Source organism: Fukomys damarensis, unplaced genomic scaffold, assembly GCF_012274545.1.
Source record: "Fukomys damarensis isolate Sample0158 unplaced genomic scaffold, DMR_v1.0_HiC HiC_scaffold_7, whole genome shotgun sequence".
Classification (NCBI taxonomy): domain Eukaryota; kingdom Metazoa; phylum Chordata; class Mammalia; order Rodentia; family Bathyergidae; genus Fukomys; species Fukomys damarensis.
In genome coordinates, this window is record NW_022900919.1 from 26,141,352 (window position 1) to 26,158,360 (window position 17,009).

The 17,009-nt window shown below is 46.4% G+C and overlaps 1 long non-coding RNA gene across 2 annotated transcripts in view; it reads left to right on the plus strand.

Annotated features, from left to right (window-relative positions):
* Positions 1-10,837: 10,837 nt before the first annotated feature.
* LOC109117540 overlaps positions 10,838-17,009 on the plus strand; it is a 34,816-nt gene continuing 28,644 nt past the window's right edge. For both annotated transcript variants that reach the window (XR_002024842.1, XR_002024841.1), the window contains exon 1: positions 10,838-11,106. This is a non-coding gene — a long non-coding RNA (uncharacterized LOC109117540). The remainder of the gene's footprint in view (positions 11,107-17,009) is intronic.

Here is a 17,009-nt window from a genome sequence, read left to right on the forward strand (position 1 = left end):
ATCCTCCTAGACAGCCAGACACCCTCCCCTGGCTTTCCAGCAGACCTTAGATAATGTGGTTATTACAACTATGCATCCCCAGGATGGGCCCTTTTCTGACTGGAGAAGACAACGGGAGGGATAGACAGATAATGAGGGTCAAGGGAGAAGCTTAAAATTGGATGAAGAAAAGCTGAGGGCCTGTGGGGTGGGGGTTGTTTCTGGCTGCTCCTGGGTCCACGCCCCCCCCCCTTTGAGAGCAGGTCACCATGGCTTGGGACTCTGAAAAATTCTTCTTTGATGAGATGTGCCGGATATGGGCAGCTGAGGAGCAAACATAACACTCCTGGCCTAGCTGTGTCCCCAGTGGAGCTCAGCAGGGCCCCAGCTCCCAGTGGCCTCTGCTCTGTGACAGAACTCCCAGGGACTTTGCGATCCTGTCGCTCCGGGGGTTCCTGGAGCCTAAATCCTGGGGCATCTCCCTCATTCTGTTCGCAGCTTTCCTGCCCACTCTCTTATCCCTTTTCTCCTTTCTTCTTTAAAACAATCATGTGTGTCCCCCCTCACAGCCTCCCCCCATTGTGTTTGTTGATGACCTAACACGCTCACAGCAAAAGCCACACACAGAAAACCAACAGTGTGGGATGGGAGGAGAGGCCAATTATGGCTGAGGCTAACAAGCAGGGAACACCCAAGTTGCGGCCGGCTGTCTCCTGGGAGACTGATGGAGGCTATTTTACTAGCTGTAATTCCACCATGGTCCCCACCGCCAGACTGGAGGTGATGCTCCTTGCCCCTCCCCCATCCTGCACCCTTGCAGCTGCCTCCAGATCTCCTGGTGTCCTCTGCAGGGGAAGAGGCCGCCTTGGAGAGAGGACTGGGATGCTTTACTGGCTGCACCTCAGAGCTGCAGACTTCCAAATGGACTGTCAGTGCTACCATCACCCAGGCTCACCACAGAGAAGCACTGAGCTCAGCCCCCCACGCACCACTACTGTTAACTAGCACAGCCAATAGCTGCAAGTGACAAAAGAGGTAACACGAATTAAGTTACCTCCATTCATTCCCAGCTAGAGCCCTCAGGGCTCCCCACTGCCAGTATCTGGGGTTTGATTCCCTCTTCCTAATTGGAGGTGATGATGTTGCTAGCAGTGTTGACTGTGAGGCCCGAAGTACTGTATTTATTAGATGAAAACATCAGCCAAGAAGGAGAATTGCAGTGCAGAAAGCACAGATGTACAAAGTAAAATGCTGCAGCGTGGTGCACGCTGGGACTCTGGAGTGAGTATTGTTGGCTTTCAGTTCTTGCCTTTGAAATCGCACTTGCATTTGCTTGAATGCGAAGAACTAAGTTTTCTTCCATAGGCAAATTGCATTGTTTCACTTAATGAAAATAATAAAATTCAGGTTCATGGAAAAGCAGTGATGTTTTTAGACCAAGAGCGGCTGTGAGCCCAGCAAATCAAAGCAGAACTGAGTGACTGTGGGTCTGGAGTCGCTATTTCTGTAGAAATGTCATCTTCATTCACGCTTACGTCTCCTTTTTAGAAGGCATAATTGTGTAATGGGTTCTCTGGGGGAACTTCTCCCTTGCTGAAAGAAAAGCATTTGAAATCACAAGTGTTAAAAGTGCATCACTTGAAAATATAAAACGTCCTCTTGGGAAGCGTTTCAGAAGGAGTGATGGGGCTGGAGCCCTGGAGGACGCTGGTGCTATGACTGTCCCCATGGGGAAATGGGGGCTCCAGCCAGCACAGGGCCTGGGTTGCATCTCCAGCAGTCTGAAAAAACCCCAGAATATCAACATATGTCCTCTGCTATAAAATGCACAACTCTGCTCAAGCTTTCTGTTCACTTTACCTTCTGAAACTCACCCTAAATCTAAAATAAAGGAGACTGACTTCACTACTATTTATTTTGCAATTCTTAGCTACATTATTTTTCCATTCATTCATTCATGTATTTATATTAGCATGAGGAGCATTTCATGAGCTGAAAGAAGTTGTAACTTCAACTACCATCTTGCTGGCAGAAAAAATTTTGCCTTCTACCCTGAGAAGTGAATCCATTTCTTGGCAGAAAATTCGACTCTCAGGGTTCTACCATTTTAGGGTTTCTTATTGCCCTCTGATACCTAACATTTTCTTTCCTTCTTTCTTTCTTTCTTTCTTTCTTTCTTTCTTTCTTTCTTTCTTTCTTTCTTTCTTTCTTTCTTTCTTTCTTTCTTTCTTTCTTTCTTTCTTTCTTTCTTTCTTTCTTTCTTTCTTTCTTTCTTTCTTTCTATCCCCTTTCTCCCTGCCTCCCTCCCTCCCTCCCTTCCTTCCTTCCTTTCATCTGGTGATTGAATCCAGGGCCTTCACACTGAGCTACATTCCTAGCCCTTTTGGACTTTGAGACAGGGTCTTCTCATTAAGTCACCCAGGCAGGATTTGAACTTTCCATCCTCCTGCCTCAGCCTCTTAAACTGCTGGAATTACATCTGTGCACCACCACACCTGGCCTGTTTTGTCTTGTGTCTTTATCACAACTCAGCTTAATCCCACTCCTACTGAATGGGGACCCCCAGGGTTTCAAGCACCTGTGAATTCACTTCGGGCTGGTGGGAGACAGAATTCCTCAAAGATTGGAAAATGGCTCCAGATTCAGAGCTCAGTGTTGAGCTGGAGTCTCTGAGCTGTGTGGTCTCTAAATTCCCTTGCTTCATAGACTCGGAACTGGCACCTCCTGTTCACAGCAGGAAGCAACCTTCATCCTGACTCCAGGATTTGGGGAGTGGGCTATGTCAGTAGAGGAGGATGTCTTTCCGAATGTGAGGGGAGGTGGATAGAAGCAGGAAGAGCTCAGGAAGAGTGAGGCTGGGGTGGCCAGGATAGATTAGAATGGGGTGCCTGGGACTGGCTGGTGACCGTCTGAGTTTCCTGTGACCATAGCCCCTAGAGCCAACCAAAGGTCTGGAGACCTGGGGTGAGCTGGTCACTGCTGGGAGGGGAGGCCCCAGAGATTCGGCGGCTTGGTGGCTCCTGCACTGTGATTAGAAAGAGAATGCCAGGGCCTGCGCTGGGGACAGATGCAGATGATTTCTTTCAGAGTGTGTAGTGTAAAACCACCCACACACAACTGATTTCTTTCAGAGCTGCAGCGAAGTAGCCTCACTCCTCACCGGAGACCTGCAAAGGGACTGGAATGTCCTAAGAGACTCTGACCTCTGACCTCACCCTGACCCCCACCTGGTGTCATGACAACACAGGTGACAGCACAGCTGGAATGCATGGCCGCCCACAGCTGGCCTCCCACACACCCAGCCCCACAGTCCAGGAAGCCCTCCTATATCCAAATGCAGGTCTCCAGGCACCTGTGTGCATGCAGGGGATTACAGCCTTGCACCCACAAGGCCTGCTGCCAGGATGAGGGTGAAGAGCATACACTTTGAGGCTGCAGGTGTGTAGGGGTGACAGGGACAGCGGTACCCTTCTTGTGCCTGGCCCTGGGATACAGATGGAGCCAGGCACATCTGCCTGCCTCCCTCCTGAAAGAGCACACAGGTTGCCCTTATCCCCACTCCCTTGTTCCCAAGCTCCCCAGTCTATTCACTTTTATCAGGTTGGGGTTGTCTTCATGCAGAGTTAGGGTCATCCACCGTGACATTTCAGGGACACTGAGATTGGGAGCCTTATATTGTAAGGCCAGTACCCTGCACTTGATGTCCAGGTCCTGAGAATGGGCCACTCCTGGAGCTTCAGGGAGGTCCAGAGTGAACTATACTCCCTCCGAACTGAACCAGGGGGTGTCAAATTGAGGCGGGGCAGGAGCACGACACACGTTTCTGTGTCTCAGTTTGTCCAAGAGCTTCTGAAACTCCGGAGAGCAGAGAATGCTCTTTCAGGGCTGACAATGGGGGTGGGCAGCAGGTAGAGGTGCCCCAATCTGTTCTGTCCTTTCTCTGTTTTAATAGCCACCTCTCTCTCATGAGCAGTTTGCCAATTAAAGGCCAATCTCTCTTGATTTCTTTGCTTTCAAAGGACATTTCGATTCACCCAGGCAGACAATGAAATCCCCCTCCAGCCTCTCCCTTCCAGGGCTCAGGAGTGAGATGAGTCCCTATCTCCTCCAGGGTCCAGCTGGGGAAGAGCTGATCTTAGGTCTCACCTGCGGTTATCAGAATGCCAGGCTCATTTAGGGAGCTCAAATCGGGACCCCAGGTGATCTTTTCATTGATTGCGGAAAGTGCTGTTTAGATTTTCCCCTGGCTCAGTAAACAACTGAAAGTAACTGCGCAATTTCTCTTGTGCTTTCAGCAGTTTCTCCTGCCCTCACTCTCCTCCCCTCCTTTCTCTCCTTCACACACACACACACACACACACACACACACACACACACACACGCCTTCCTTTCTGCAGGTCTCTGGGCACCTATTAGTCATGTAGGGTCAACCAGATCACAGTCCTTCTATAATACCTATAGCTAATCCCCCTAGCAGCAGAAAATTTTTGCTCCTACATACTTCCCTGGAGACTCACAATTCACCCAAGGGACATACATGCTCTCCCAAGTCTGTACAGGAGGCTCTTGAGGGCATAAGGTCCCTTTCCAAGCCCCTACTCAGCCACCTCGCTAAGTTCCCACCTGGCTAATACTTGCTGGGGACTTCCCAGGCCCTTCCTGTCTAACCTCCCTTCCCCCACCCAGGCCCTGGAGTCCCAGACGGCCTTTGCTAAGCCTGTTGCAGCTCTCACCCAGGGAGCGAAGTTGGGGGTGGGGACGCTCCCTCTTTGCTACACAAGAGTGGGGCTTCTGCACCCCTTCAACCCTGCTCCTCCACACAGACCTTTCTGGGGGTAAAAGTAATTAAAGTGGCAAACTGACTCTCTGGGCACAAACTTTTAAGGTCCTTAACAAGATCCTCACTTACTCCTCAATTACTAATAAAAAGGGAAAGACGTACCCTATTGTCCGCGATTCCCAATTCTCTGAATAGATCATTTGTTCTAATTAGACTCCTTCATTAGCTCTAGCTCTAGGAACAGGTTTGCTAGAAGTGATTGTGTTGATCTGGGCACACAGCTGCCTATTTTGTAAAAACAGACATAATAACCAGCTATACAGAACAATGTAAAACTTCAGTAAAAATCCTAAACAGTGACAATTTAAAATCCAATAGCTATTTTTAAGAAGCCAAATGTTAAAGAACTGTTTTCCCTGAGCTATCAGGCTGCCAGCCTTCAATGAGTGCTTTTGGAAAGATTAAGGTACTTTCTCTTTCAAAGTTGGTACTGTTTCAAATGGAATTCTTTTCTTGTTTGCCTAAACTCCTTTCGCACGGTAAAACGCATTTTTACGATTCGATCACCTCAACTTCAAATACAGTTCTCCTTACCAGCTTTAACCAAAAGAGCTTTTCAAGATGTCTCACCAATCTAATTTCTGAATCTATTCTTCCCAAGATGCCAAACTCTAATACATTTTAATTTTTAAGAAATCACTGGTGTTGTCCACGAGCTCTCCAATTTAAAAAAAATCCCCCAAAGAAAATAAACCTTGTGATTTGTAAATTCTTGGTATTTAAGGTAAAAATATCTTCCCCCTTAACACTTCTGGGCAGGAGGCAGGTAGATACATTTTTAAAGAATGAAAGATTGCTCAGAAAACTAGACAGCTATTTTGAATATAAGGCATGCCTAGACAAACCAAGAAAGTTTTTTGTCATCTGTTTCTCCTTTCTTTTTCTGGAATAATTTTGTAAATTGAGTATAAAATGCATTTGGAGTCTTGATGCATTTATTATATTACTTTTGATAAAACCCACCCATTTATTTCCACAATGCCTACCCCACGATGCTTTCTGAGGAACGAAATAATGAAAGATTATGAATTCTGGGTGTAGCACACCACAGCAGGTCACAGTGCCCTGGTTTCCTTGTCATGAGCTGGTTGCCCTAGTTGGCTATTTTGTTGAAAATCAGTTTTGATATGACTAAAACTAATTACTCGATTTCATTTTATATTTTCGTCTGTTACGTTTGACACACCAGCTCCATGGTGTGCATTAAACTCGTCCTTGAACAATTTCTTTGTGTTTGACCTTGTGGCAATACTATTTGTTAAAAACATTGCTGTGGAATTGATCATTTTTGGGTTGTTTAAAATTATTAATACAATATGGCAATATTTCTGGATAGAAATAGAATCAATTCTGTTGGATAGGAATTTGTTTTCTTTATCACCTCCATTTTTGCAATGTTCGTTCAGGTCTCCCCGCACCTTGCCTAAGTATAGTGTTGATATAGTAGTTTGCCACCTCCGGAGTCCAAGCAAAGCTGTGCTTTAAATTTTGAAAAATAATTCAGGGAAAACTTAAAGATATGTTGAGGACTTTGCGTGTAACCACCAATAACACTCCGAGACAAGCCATATTCGGTTTGGTACAAGGGGCGAAAAACAAGACCCAGCCGTGTTTACATGTGTACTCGGCCATGAAATTGAATATTATCAAAGTTGAAAAATGCAAATCAAATTAAAACCAGAGAAAATTGCCTTTGGAATTATAGCGGACTAGAGGCCCCAAGTGTTTGCTTAAATGGCAGCGTTACAAAATGAAAAACATCTAAACCGCCCCCTTCTCCAACCCCTACCCCCCAAGCTTGAAGCTTGTTCTTTAATTCTCCTAGGAAACAGGTCCAAATGTAGGCGCAAATCACTCGCCTTGGGCTCAAATCACCCTGCAATGCAAGTTTTCTCAAGCATTATATGCCTCCCTTTCTCCAAGTGTCCCCATATTCGGCCTGCTTCAGAAACCGAACGTCACCCCGTTTGCTCTTTCGGGAGAAGTCTCAGGCCGCTGCTCCCCTCGAGCGCCTGGCACCGGGTGGAGCGCTCAGCTCGTCCCTGAGCCGTGCGCTCAGGGAACTAGGGACCTGGCTGGGGCGCGGGAGCTCCCAGGCGAGCAAGGCTGCGGACTTGGAGACCTGGGCTTCTCCAGCTGTCTGCGCCCTCTTTTCGGACAGAGTACTTTCCAGGGAGCTAGACTTTATTTACCAAGAAAAAAAAATCTGAAAAGCGCGAGGCAAAAGGGACAACGATCTTGCAGCTCTTGTTCCTTTCCAAGTCCCGGAGTGCAGGGCAACGACCCCACCCTGTCGCTGCTGCCCGGAGGACCGCGCGCCCGTCTTCCCCGCAGGGCCAAGGTCGGCCAGAGGCGTCCAGGGCGGGTTAGGGACCCTGGGCAGAGGCCACGCCTACAGCCTGGACCCGGTCAGGGGCACTGGGGGCGGAAACCCCTCGGGGCTCAGGGTGCAGGGCGGCAGTGGGGAAGCGGGTGGGGGGGGGTGTCTTCCAGGTCCCGCTGCCTTGGCCCTGACTGTCCCGACGAAGGAAGGAGGCCCGGTGGCCTCCGGGTCCGCTGCCACCTAGAGAACCGGATGGCTGAGGCCAGGCTCCATCACTTGGACTCGAACCCCGGCCCAGTTTCCTCCCAGGTTTCCCGGGGGTGGGTGGGTGGGTAGTTAACCGAGTTGTTCTTGGGCTGATTCTGTAAATCGTGAGATCCGAGAAAGACAAGAGTCTGTTTTCAAGTAGAGTTGTGCTGAAAGTGTGTTTGTTATTTTCAAAATCAAGCAAAGGAAACCGCAGCCAATTAAAATGAAATATTTTTATTTCCCTAGCATGTTGGTGGTGACTCCCCCCCCCCGGGGGGGGATCCACGATTTTCCCAAGCCTGTTAGCGGGTGACAATGAGTGAGTGCCTTGTGTAATTTAATTTTCCTGTCACACTAAATAGAGCTACATTGTAACCTTAGATCTTACTCCTACAGATAGGATCGCCTTGTTTTACCATTTGCACCATAAAGACCCCCAAAAGGGACACTGTATTGTGACCTCTACTCTTGAATTATTCAAGAACTTAATGACATTTTCCATTTTAAAAAGGGAACTAATTGCCATTGATGCGAAGCATGTGACATTCTGTGGGTGCCCCGTATGGGAATGCAGCCGTGCACAGAGCCTCGGGAGGCAGGTAAAAGCCAGAAAACCGGTCTCCACCAAGAACAAATGGATGCTGGACTCATACTTCTCTAACTCCATCCAAGCCATGACGGGGAGCTCAGATTCTCTTTACGTGACCAACAGTCTGTGTATGAGGTCTCATCAACTCAGCTCTGCGTATTTGGACAGGAGGTGGCTTTTTAGGTGGGACAGGGAGAGACATACAGAATTTTGAAATTGAATATCCTTTTGTAAATGTGAGATTACTTTGTGTGATGTCGACCAAAATATCCTGCTGTCTGTTGGCTTTTCTTTGTTTAATTACTTATGTACTCGAAAGGAAAAAGAAAATCACAATCACAAAGAAACTGCACCTTGCTATGTGTGGTTGGAATCAGGAAAACAGGGATTGGGAGTCATTACCAGAATTCTCATTCTTCAAATTACTTGAAAATGGATTCTTATCTTTCTTCAAAGTAAGAAGAGCCCCAGTGTATTTCCTATTGTCCTTTTGTTCTTTTCCTCCTCCCAAAGAAAGCAAAGGGGGAGAATGGTTTTCCACCCATGTCCTTGGGTTTATAAACTCGCGTGTCTGACTCCAGATTCTCTGAGGAGGAGCCTGGTGCAGCTGCGCCAGCCCACAGCTGCTCAGTGTGAATGGAGCTCAGAAGTTGGGAAGCAAAACATTTTTTCTGCACTGGGGTGCAGATACTTCTTGACCTTTTCGGTGATGCCTGAGTGGAGGCCTGGTAACTTCTGCAGAGGACAGCTCCTTTTACAGTGAAACTTGCAATTACCCGAGCTCCGTGCCCGCTGTGTTTCGCTGTGAATCTCTGTCTTGCAGGAGGGAAAATGAGGTACATTTGACCATTAGCTAGGTTTCACGAGCCGAGCCCCACATTACATGAACATATTTGATGCAGTTGCTGTGGGGCAGCCTAGGGTTCTTCGCATCTGGGGGAGCAGTCGATGCTTTTGGAGGAGATTGCTGTAAAGCACTAGCATCCAAGCTACATAATAGAGTGACTGTTTTCTCATTTCTCTAAAAGAAACCTTTCTCTCCGTGGTGGCATTATGGGTTCCTATATTAGTAACACGGCAGAAGTTGAATAAGGATACAGAGTGGGTTCTTTTTGTTTTTGTTGTTTTGCTGTTGGTGGTGGCTGTAGCGGCGGTGGCGGCAGTGGTGTGTGTGTGTGTGTGCGCGCCTGTGTGTGTGCGTGTGTGTGATGGAATCCAAGGCTTTGTGTGTGCCAGGCAGGCACTCCACCACCCAGGATACATAGTTATTATTACACAATTGTGGTATTCTAAGAAGTGTTACAGAAAGCAACGAAAGCATCATTTTACTGGCCAAAATGTTAATTTAGTTTTAGAGATTTTTCATTTATTTTTCGACTTGTAAAAATGTAAACCACTTGTTATAGGCTGTAAGCCACAGCATGAATTATCTAAGCGTCTCTCACAACACATCTGTCCTCTCTAGCACCATATAGTAATATTGTCCGTTCTCTCTAGCATAGTACAGTAATATTATCCAGGAATTTTCCTCCACAGTATGCTTTTAAAATGAAAATGTCACTCACTTTTCAAATTGTCATGTGGATAAATAACATTTATTTTTTTTCTTCCATTTTAAAAACAACTGTCTTAATCTAGAGCACTTTGAGGGACATATGTACTGTGCATAGCTGTGGCATCTTCGGAGCACGGTCGGCTCTCTCCCAGTCCCTTTTGGTAACTCACTTCTCCCAGGTCAGGAGGAGGGGCTTCAGCGGCGCCCCCTCCCCTGGAAGGGAGCGGGTGCACAGGAGATTCTGGGTAGGACCGGGACTCACCCCTTCCCATCCCTATCCCCTGCCCTAGGAAAGCATTCCCTTGCCCGTGGCCTCCATGGAAGGGTTAAAACTAAATGCCTTTCCCACAGGCCAAGAAAACCTTTGTTCTTCACCCGTGGCGTGGGCTTCCTGTGCCTCTGTCCAGTCTGTTGTAGCAGCTTTGTGGTTGAGGGAACCACATTTCATCACACTTGTTTGTATTGGTGGTATTGGTGTAAATCAAGACTACTCTGTACTTTGGTTATTTGTAAAACTTCTGTGCACCCATGGAATGGGAAGAATGAAGCTGTGGTGGAGGGAAATGTAGCTGAGTCCAGGAAACACAGGCAGATAGGTTATCAGGCTAGCCTGCACTCGTATAGACCCTGTTTCCTCCACCCGGGATCTCGTAGGTGTTCAAACAACTGGAGGTCAGGCCTTTGTCCATGACGTCACCCCGGACTCATGTGTGAATGTTTCCACCCTCGTTTCTGAGCTGTCTTACACTCACCTGTAAAGATTAGGACTGCTAGTATATGTTTTTCAAATGCCAGAGCTAGCAAAGTTAACAATAACTTTCTGTCTTCCTGTATTTATCCACAGGTATGGGCCTAGGTACGTTTACTGGACTTCTGGCGGTCCATTTCCTTCCCCTGGGAAATAACATCACATTCTGTGGTCACTAACAATACCTTTTAAAGAAATCTAGTTTTTCCTGTTTTGTAAATATTTATTCCACAATCACGGATTGTGTTGCAACTCTGTGCCAGGATCTCTGCTTAGGCAGGGAGTGTCATCCCAGCTAAAGGGGATGGATGTGATGTCACTCAGCAATGACAGTTTCCAGCATGTCCTTATAACTGGCAGTGCCCTCTCTGGTGTGCTCTCATTCCTCACAGAAGTTGGGGGTCTGACACTCCTAAAAGATTTTCTGTCTGCTGGGTGACACTATTATCAGTTCTGTAGAATGCCATTTTTATTGAATTAATATTTAAGCCATGGGTAAAATACACCTTGAATTCATCCTAGACTCTTTAGGAGCATTGTTTTTGCCAGGAGAATCTAGGGGCTTTTCCCAGCATGAATGCTCTTTTTAGGCAGAACTCTAACTGTGTACCTTTCCTTATGTTTTATCTAGCTTTGCTTACTCACAGTTCCTGGAACAAAACGATGAGCTAGAGGAGGAAATTTGTACATGTTTTCCTAAGAGCCCATGTGACTGAAAGCATATAAGCTTCTCCTATCCCAAGTATGTCCCCAAAATGCCATGAACCCCAGTCAGGTGGCTCCTGGATGCTTCCCTGGGACCACCAGACTTGTTCAAAGACAGGTGAGTGCACTTCCGGGTGGGCGCCATGTGCCCACACCACTTGCCAAGACAAGGGAGAGGGCAACAAGATTCCAGAGTTGCAGAGCTGGTCCAAAGTGCCAGGCCAGCAGAACACAGATCTTCAGATACGAAAGTGCTAGTCAGACTGAAATTGTGACTGGCAGGGTGCCGAGGAGATATTTGGCCCCCATCGTATGACAAATGAAGCATAATTCAGCCTAGGGGTGCAGCTTGGGGCTGGAGCACTTGCCTGGATGCCTGAGATTCTGTCCACCAACTCCAGTAGCCATCTAAATCACCAACCAACCAAACAACAGAAAAAAAAAAAAAAAAAGATCTGTGACTAATTTTTAGAAAGCTTTGGCCTCACACTGAGTGACCTCAGACATTAATTCTTCCTGCTGACCCAAAAATGTCCATAAACTCAGTGATTGTTGGAGGTGAAAGGTGAACCAACACCCATACCAGTGGGCCTCACTTGCTGACCTGTACAGTCCAGGAAAGTAACCCAGGACAGGATTGGAACCAGCGGGGCAGCTGCAGAGGCAGACAAGCGTGCCTTCCCCAGGGGCTCTGAGCCTGCAGTGTTCAGCTGAAACCCTCCATGCTCTCTGGACCCTACTTGTGGTCAGTAGGGCACACAGAGGTGGGGCTGCAGCTTTCTGAAGGGGGGCAGAAATAGGCCCTGCTTGGCCAGGTTGGCAGAGGTGTAGGACCAAGTAAGTGTACTTGGGAGGATAGAAAGGGAATAAGAGAATGAAACCAAACCTGTTTAAGGTAAAAAGAAAAGAGTGAATCCCAAATGCTCATGAAGCTGCCTCTCTTTCCTTTTAGAAAGCCAAGAAGTTCACGAGCCAGAATTTGCTGCACAGTGGGGTTTTGATATGATGTGGATTTCAGTATGCTTTGTCTCTGTGGAGAGGACTCAGGAGGCCCTTGAGGTCCTCAGCCCTAAATCCATGTTAATAGGGGAAGTTTCTTTCGTTTTTTTTTTTTTTTTTCTTTTTTCTTTTTGGTAGATTAGCGCTTGTGTTGGGAGAAACACTGACCAGGCCAACACTCTGGCAAAAGGAGGGCAAAGGACCTGATATGGTCTGCAGGGTACTTATTAACCATGTTCCTCCATGGGATCGATGTTTCCAGCATAGGAGTCAACACTGGAGATTCACCATGTCTGGCTCTTTCCTGACACAACAGTTTATTTTATAAATGCATCTGCTGGGGAGAAGAAGAGGAGGTAGTAAGTGTCTTTTATCTCGGGGGTATGCAAAGCACATTTATTTTCTGCTTTTATCTCTGGAATTGTAGGCTGATCCCATCCATATAGATTGATTTTCTTCAGGTAGATAATGAAAAGTCAAGTGGAAAATTACACAATGGCACTCACGATCCTGGTCTTATATTGGTATATAAATTGGTTTATTATTTCATTCTATTAAAGAGGCCTCTTTTTTTTTTTTTTTTGTACTAGGAAAACTTTCAAAAGCATTGTGCTGTGGGTCTCCCTGAATTCTCTGCTGGAGGTGGCTGCAGGGAGGGGAGACCGTGGGCCACTGGCTCCATCTGCCCCTTGTGCCGACAGCCCTGAGTGGCCCTGCAGAGGGGTCCCGGAGCCTCCAGCCCCTCCAGCCCACCCCAAGGTCTTGCCTACTGTGGCTATAACTCTCAGACCTTTCCCGGTGAGAAAAAATGCCCACCACACACATCCTGCTGCACAGGTGGATTTTTTTTTCACCCCTGGAAATTCTAAATTTTGTCACGATGCCTGCAAGAGGCAACCCCCTCCCGAGCAGCAAGAGGCCAGGGGTGAGAGGGTGACAAGGATAAAGGCCACACCGAGGGACAGCTTGGAGTTAGAATCTTGAAGAAAACATTATTAATAAACATCTTCTGGACATTGGGCAGCCTGTGGAGCTTGCTCCAGCTTAAAGCAATTAATTCAGGACACTGACTTAAACTCTCCAGGTCTTTGACAGCTTGGAGCCGAAATAAAAATGCTAGTTCTCCCGGGAGGAGAGGCGGCCGGCGAGCTCTCTTCTGGACTGTTTGCTCACAGGCCCTGCGAGCCGCTTTTCTGCAGAATGAAATGCAAGGGCACAAACAATGTACCAGGGAGAGAATGGGAGATGGGAAGGAGCAGTTTGAACTATTTGCTCAGCAGAAGGGCACCACAATGCTGGGCTGGTGCTTTTCCCAGGCATCCGCTGTCCCTGCTTTGGGGTCTTTTGTTGTCCCTGTCTCCTCTGGCCAGATAAGAGCACAGCTGCGCACTGCAGCTGAGCGGCTGCCTGGGTCCCCTCAGCCTCAGTGCCTTCACTGGGCTGCTTCTTGCCCGGTTCCACTCGGCCCTTTAAAAAAAAATTTTTTTTTTTTACAAGGAGTAGTGAGGGAAAGAAGGGGAGAATCCAGAGTGTGGGGACCCAGGACTCTCCCATCGTTTATGTCTGATTCCTGCCCCCAAGCCCAAGCTGTGACCGCTGCTGTCCTTTTGGGTTCAGGGATTTGTGCTTTGTGCAGCTGCCAAACCAAATGCTGCCCTTTGGGGAAGGGGGGGGGGAGAGAGAGAGAGAGAGAGAGAGATCATGAAGAGTAGAGAGTAGGGAAAGGGGATTTGAGGCCGAGTTTTGCTTGCAATAGTCAAACTTTTCCAGCTGCTAAAAAGAGGGGAAAATTTGGAATAGTTGAATTCAAAACTGTTCAGTTGTGATTTGCCACTTCTGAAAATCATTCTGGTTTTCTATTTATTTTGTTCAGAATTCTAATGAATAGAGGTTGTGGGAATCAGTAAAAACTGGGTGAACTAGCAATGGGACAGAAAATGTCCTTTTGTAATTGCCATAAGTTACACTTATAATAAGAGTAAATGTCATCTAAAAATAAGTAAAATGTTCTTTCACATTTGCTCTTTTAAGTCATAGCTTATTTTAAATACTATAAAGGAAAGTAGACATGACAATAATATAAAAACAAACTCACAGCTGTGAATGTAGCACTTGCCTAGCTTGGGAATGGTCTCAGCTTCCACTCCCAGCATCACATTAACAAAAGTATGAAGTACAAGTAAATCCAAAATCCTACACAGGTTTGCACTGTTGGATGTGCGTTCCATCACAGTGAGTGTTGCCTCCAGTGCCGGTTTTGGGAGCCAGGATACCATGGTTAACTACATTGTAATGAGACTGTTTTAGCCTGAATGGCTTTATAAGGTGAAAAGGCAAAAAGCTTAACACCAAAGTTTAATGGTTTTCTATAATTGTATTACATATCCTTGGTCCAAAAGGCCCTCAGAGGGAGATAAAAAGTTTCAGTGCTGTGTGTGTGAGTGTACATATGTGTGTTTCTCACTGACAAACCGGCAGAAGAAAGCTCTTCCTCTGTTTCTCCCTCTGGGTGGTCAGAGGAAAGGCCACGAAGCCAAAGGCTTCCCATTGAGAGCAGCTCTGCGAAGAGCCGGGCTCACGTGCCGCTGCCTGGGCACCTGGTCACCTTCTTGCTGTGGGGTAAGCTCTGTGCTGGCAGTGGAGGGGCCATGCATGCCCCCACCGCCACTGGGGGTCTGTGCTGGGAGACCTGCCCTGACAGCACTCCACACCAGGCTGCGACAGCCTGTGCAATGCTCAGAGAGCTGTGGTCCAGCAGAGCCGCTGAGTAATTGAACGCCAGAGAGTATCATGCTTAGGGTTAGATTGGGGAGTGTGTGTGTTTGTGTGTGTGTGTGTGTGTGTGTGTTGCACACAGTTGTGATGCAGGCAGAGGGGGTGGCGAAGAGGAAGGGTTCATTTAGGGATCTGCAGATGTTTGATTACACCATGAAAACGATGAAAAGAAAAACACTACAAAATATATCTTTTTCTGTGATTTTGTCCCCGCATGGATGGACAGATAAGACCCTGTTTTCTATAAGGACTGTAGTAAAGCTGTCAAGGACTAATTGGTCTGCTTTTCTTTTGCAACCATGTGTTTTAAAATTCTATATTTGTAAAGGATAAATTCTATATTTTTAAAGGATAAATTTCATATTTTATAAAGGATAACTCATAGCCCATAACAAAAGAGCAAGCACTTTTCCCCTGCCTAGATTAAGTGCTTAGACTACTTATATTCTGTCTTCATGAGACCTGAGTCCAGGTTGTAGTCAGCGTGGGTGATATATTTCTTTTCTCTCTAATTCTTGACATAAGTAAAAACTGCTTTAGGCAAATGTTTTAAGCATGGAAGATTAAGATGAATCAGAAAATCCTGTTGAACTATTGGGGATAACTCAGAGAAACAGGTGGGGCCCTTCTTCCAAGAAAAGCCTTTCCCTGAACTTGAGATTATAGATTCCCAGTTTCTGCAAAAAATAAGCATGCAACTGGTTGCCGTGCAAGGCTGAATGCACTGGGAGCCTCCGTGGGAGGAGTCCCACTGTAAGGGAGGGCAAGGACGCAAATAATGACTCAAGTTTAAAAGACTGTGGTCGAATGCGGGGGCCATTGATACTGATCTTATATGTAAGGGGCTTGGACATCACACCAGCTGCCATGGGTTTGATTAATGAGGCATTAAGGAGATCGAGTGACACTTACAGCTAGTTACTTATGGTGCTAATTTCAAAACACTTTGCAATAGACAAAGAGACTCTGCTCATAATGCAAAGTAATTTGTGGTGTGTTCCTGGTGAATGCATTTAGCGAAGCAAATATAGTTATGCAGAATTTAAATTAAGGTTGACACTAATGTAAACAGAGCCCAGGAACCACTGTCCAATAATTTGATGAGGACACAGGTTTTAATCAAGCCTCTTCCACTAAAATAGCAATTTAAATCCCATCGTTTAAACTGGATAAAATGCTTAAGCCATGAAGGTTGGGAAAAATAGAAATTTACTGGAAAAGAAGAAAGAAACACAATATCTCTGAAGGAAAAGGTGACTATGCTTTGACTGAATGGAGGGATTTGTATGTTTATATAAATATCAGGTTGATTTCAAGGCCAGAGTCTGGGTGTTTGGAAGCATTTATCGTGTATCTGTTTTGTTGTTGTAAAGTTAAGGTTGAATACATTTTGGTAGTCGTTATCTCACAATAAAAGAAAACTCCTCTTCATAAGAAATGGAGGCTCTAAGCTGATTCTGAGATGCCCAAAGCATTATTTATTAAGAGGAGAAATCCTCCTCACCCCCAGTGCATTCCTAGTTGAACTGAAGAAATTCCCTGTTGGCAGGGGGAGGGGGAGGAACAGCAGGAGTGGCACTGTCCCCAGGGTGGGCTTTCCAAGGTCCCCAGCAAGTGCTCACACATGGCTTTGTCTGGGTTTGCCAGTTTATTTCCTTAGCTCACAGTCCTTGGGGGAGGGGTCAGCCCAGGCATTAACATTCATTAAAATGCCTCCAACCAAGATCTGGGCCTGGGAGGTTCTGTGTATGGGAAACATAACCAAACAAAACAGCAGTGCATTCTGTCATTCTGCTCTGGGAAAGAGAAACGAGGAACAGTTTGGCAAGTTCTCCTAAGGCCTCCTGGCTTTACTGCTGGCCAAGGAGCAGGAAGGTAAGGGAAATCTAAATTTTCTAAACTGTGACTCTGACTTCTTCAAGTAATGTGAAGGATGTGTCTTCGGAGGTAAGAATTTGTAATGGCATATCTCTCCCTACCTGTGCTGGAGAAAGTGTCAAAAACTATTTGGGAAAATAACGCTTTCAGTGTAAAGTGTTCTGGAAATGATTCTAGCAGTGATGTTTGTGACCCTCTATCCACCGTAGGTAGGGGAAATGGAAGACTTCTACAGTTAAAGATGAAGGAGGGTTGGAGCCAGGGATGTAGCTCAGTGGTGCTGCACCTGCCTAGCAAGTGTGAAGTTTTCAATTCGATCCCTGGTACAGCAAAAAAAAAAAAAAAAAAAAAAAAAAAAAAAAGAGGGTC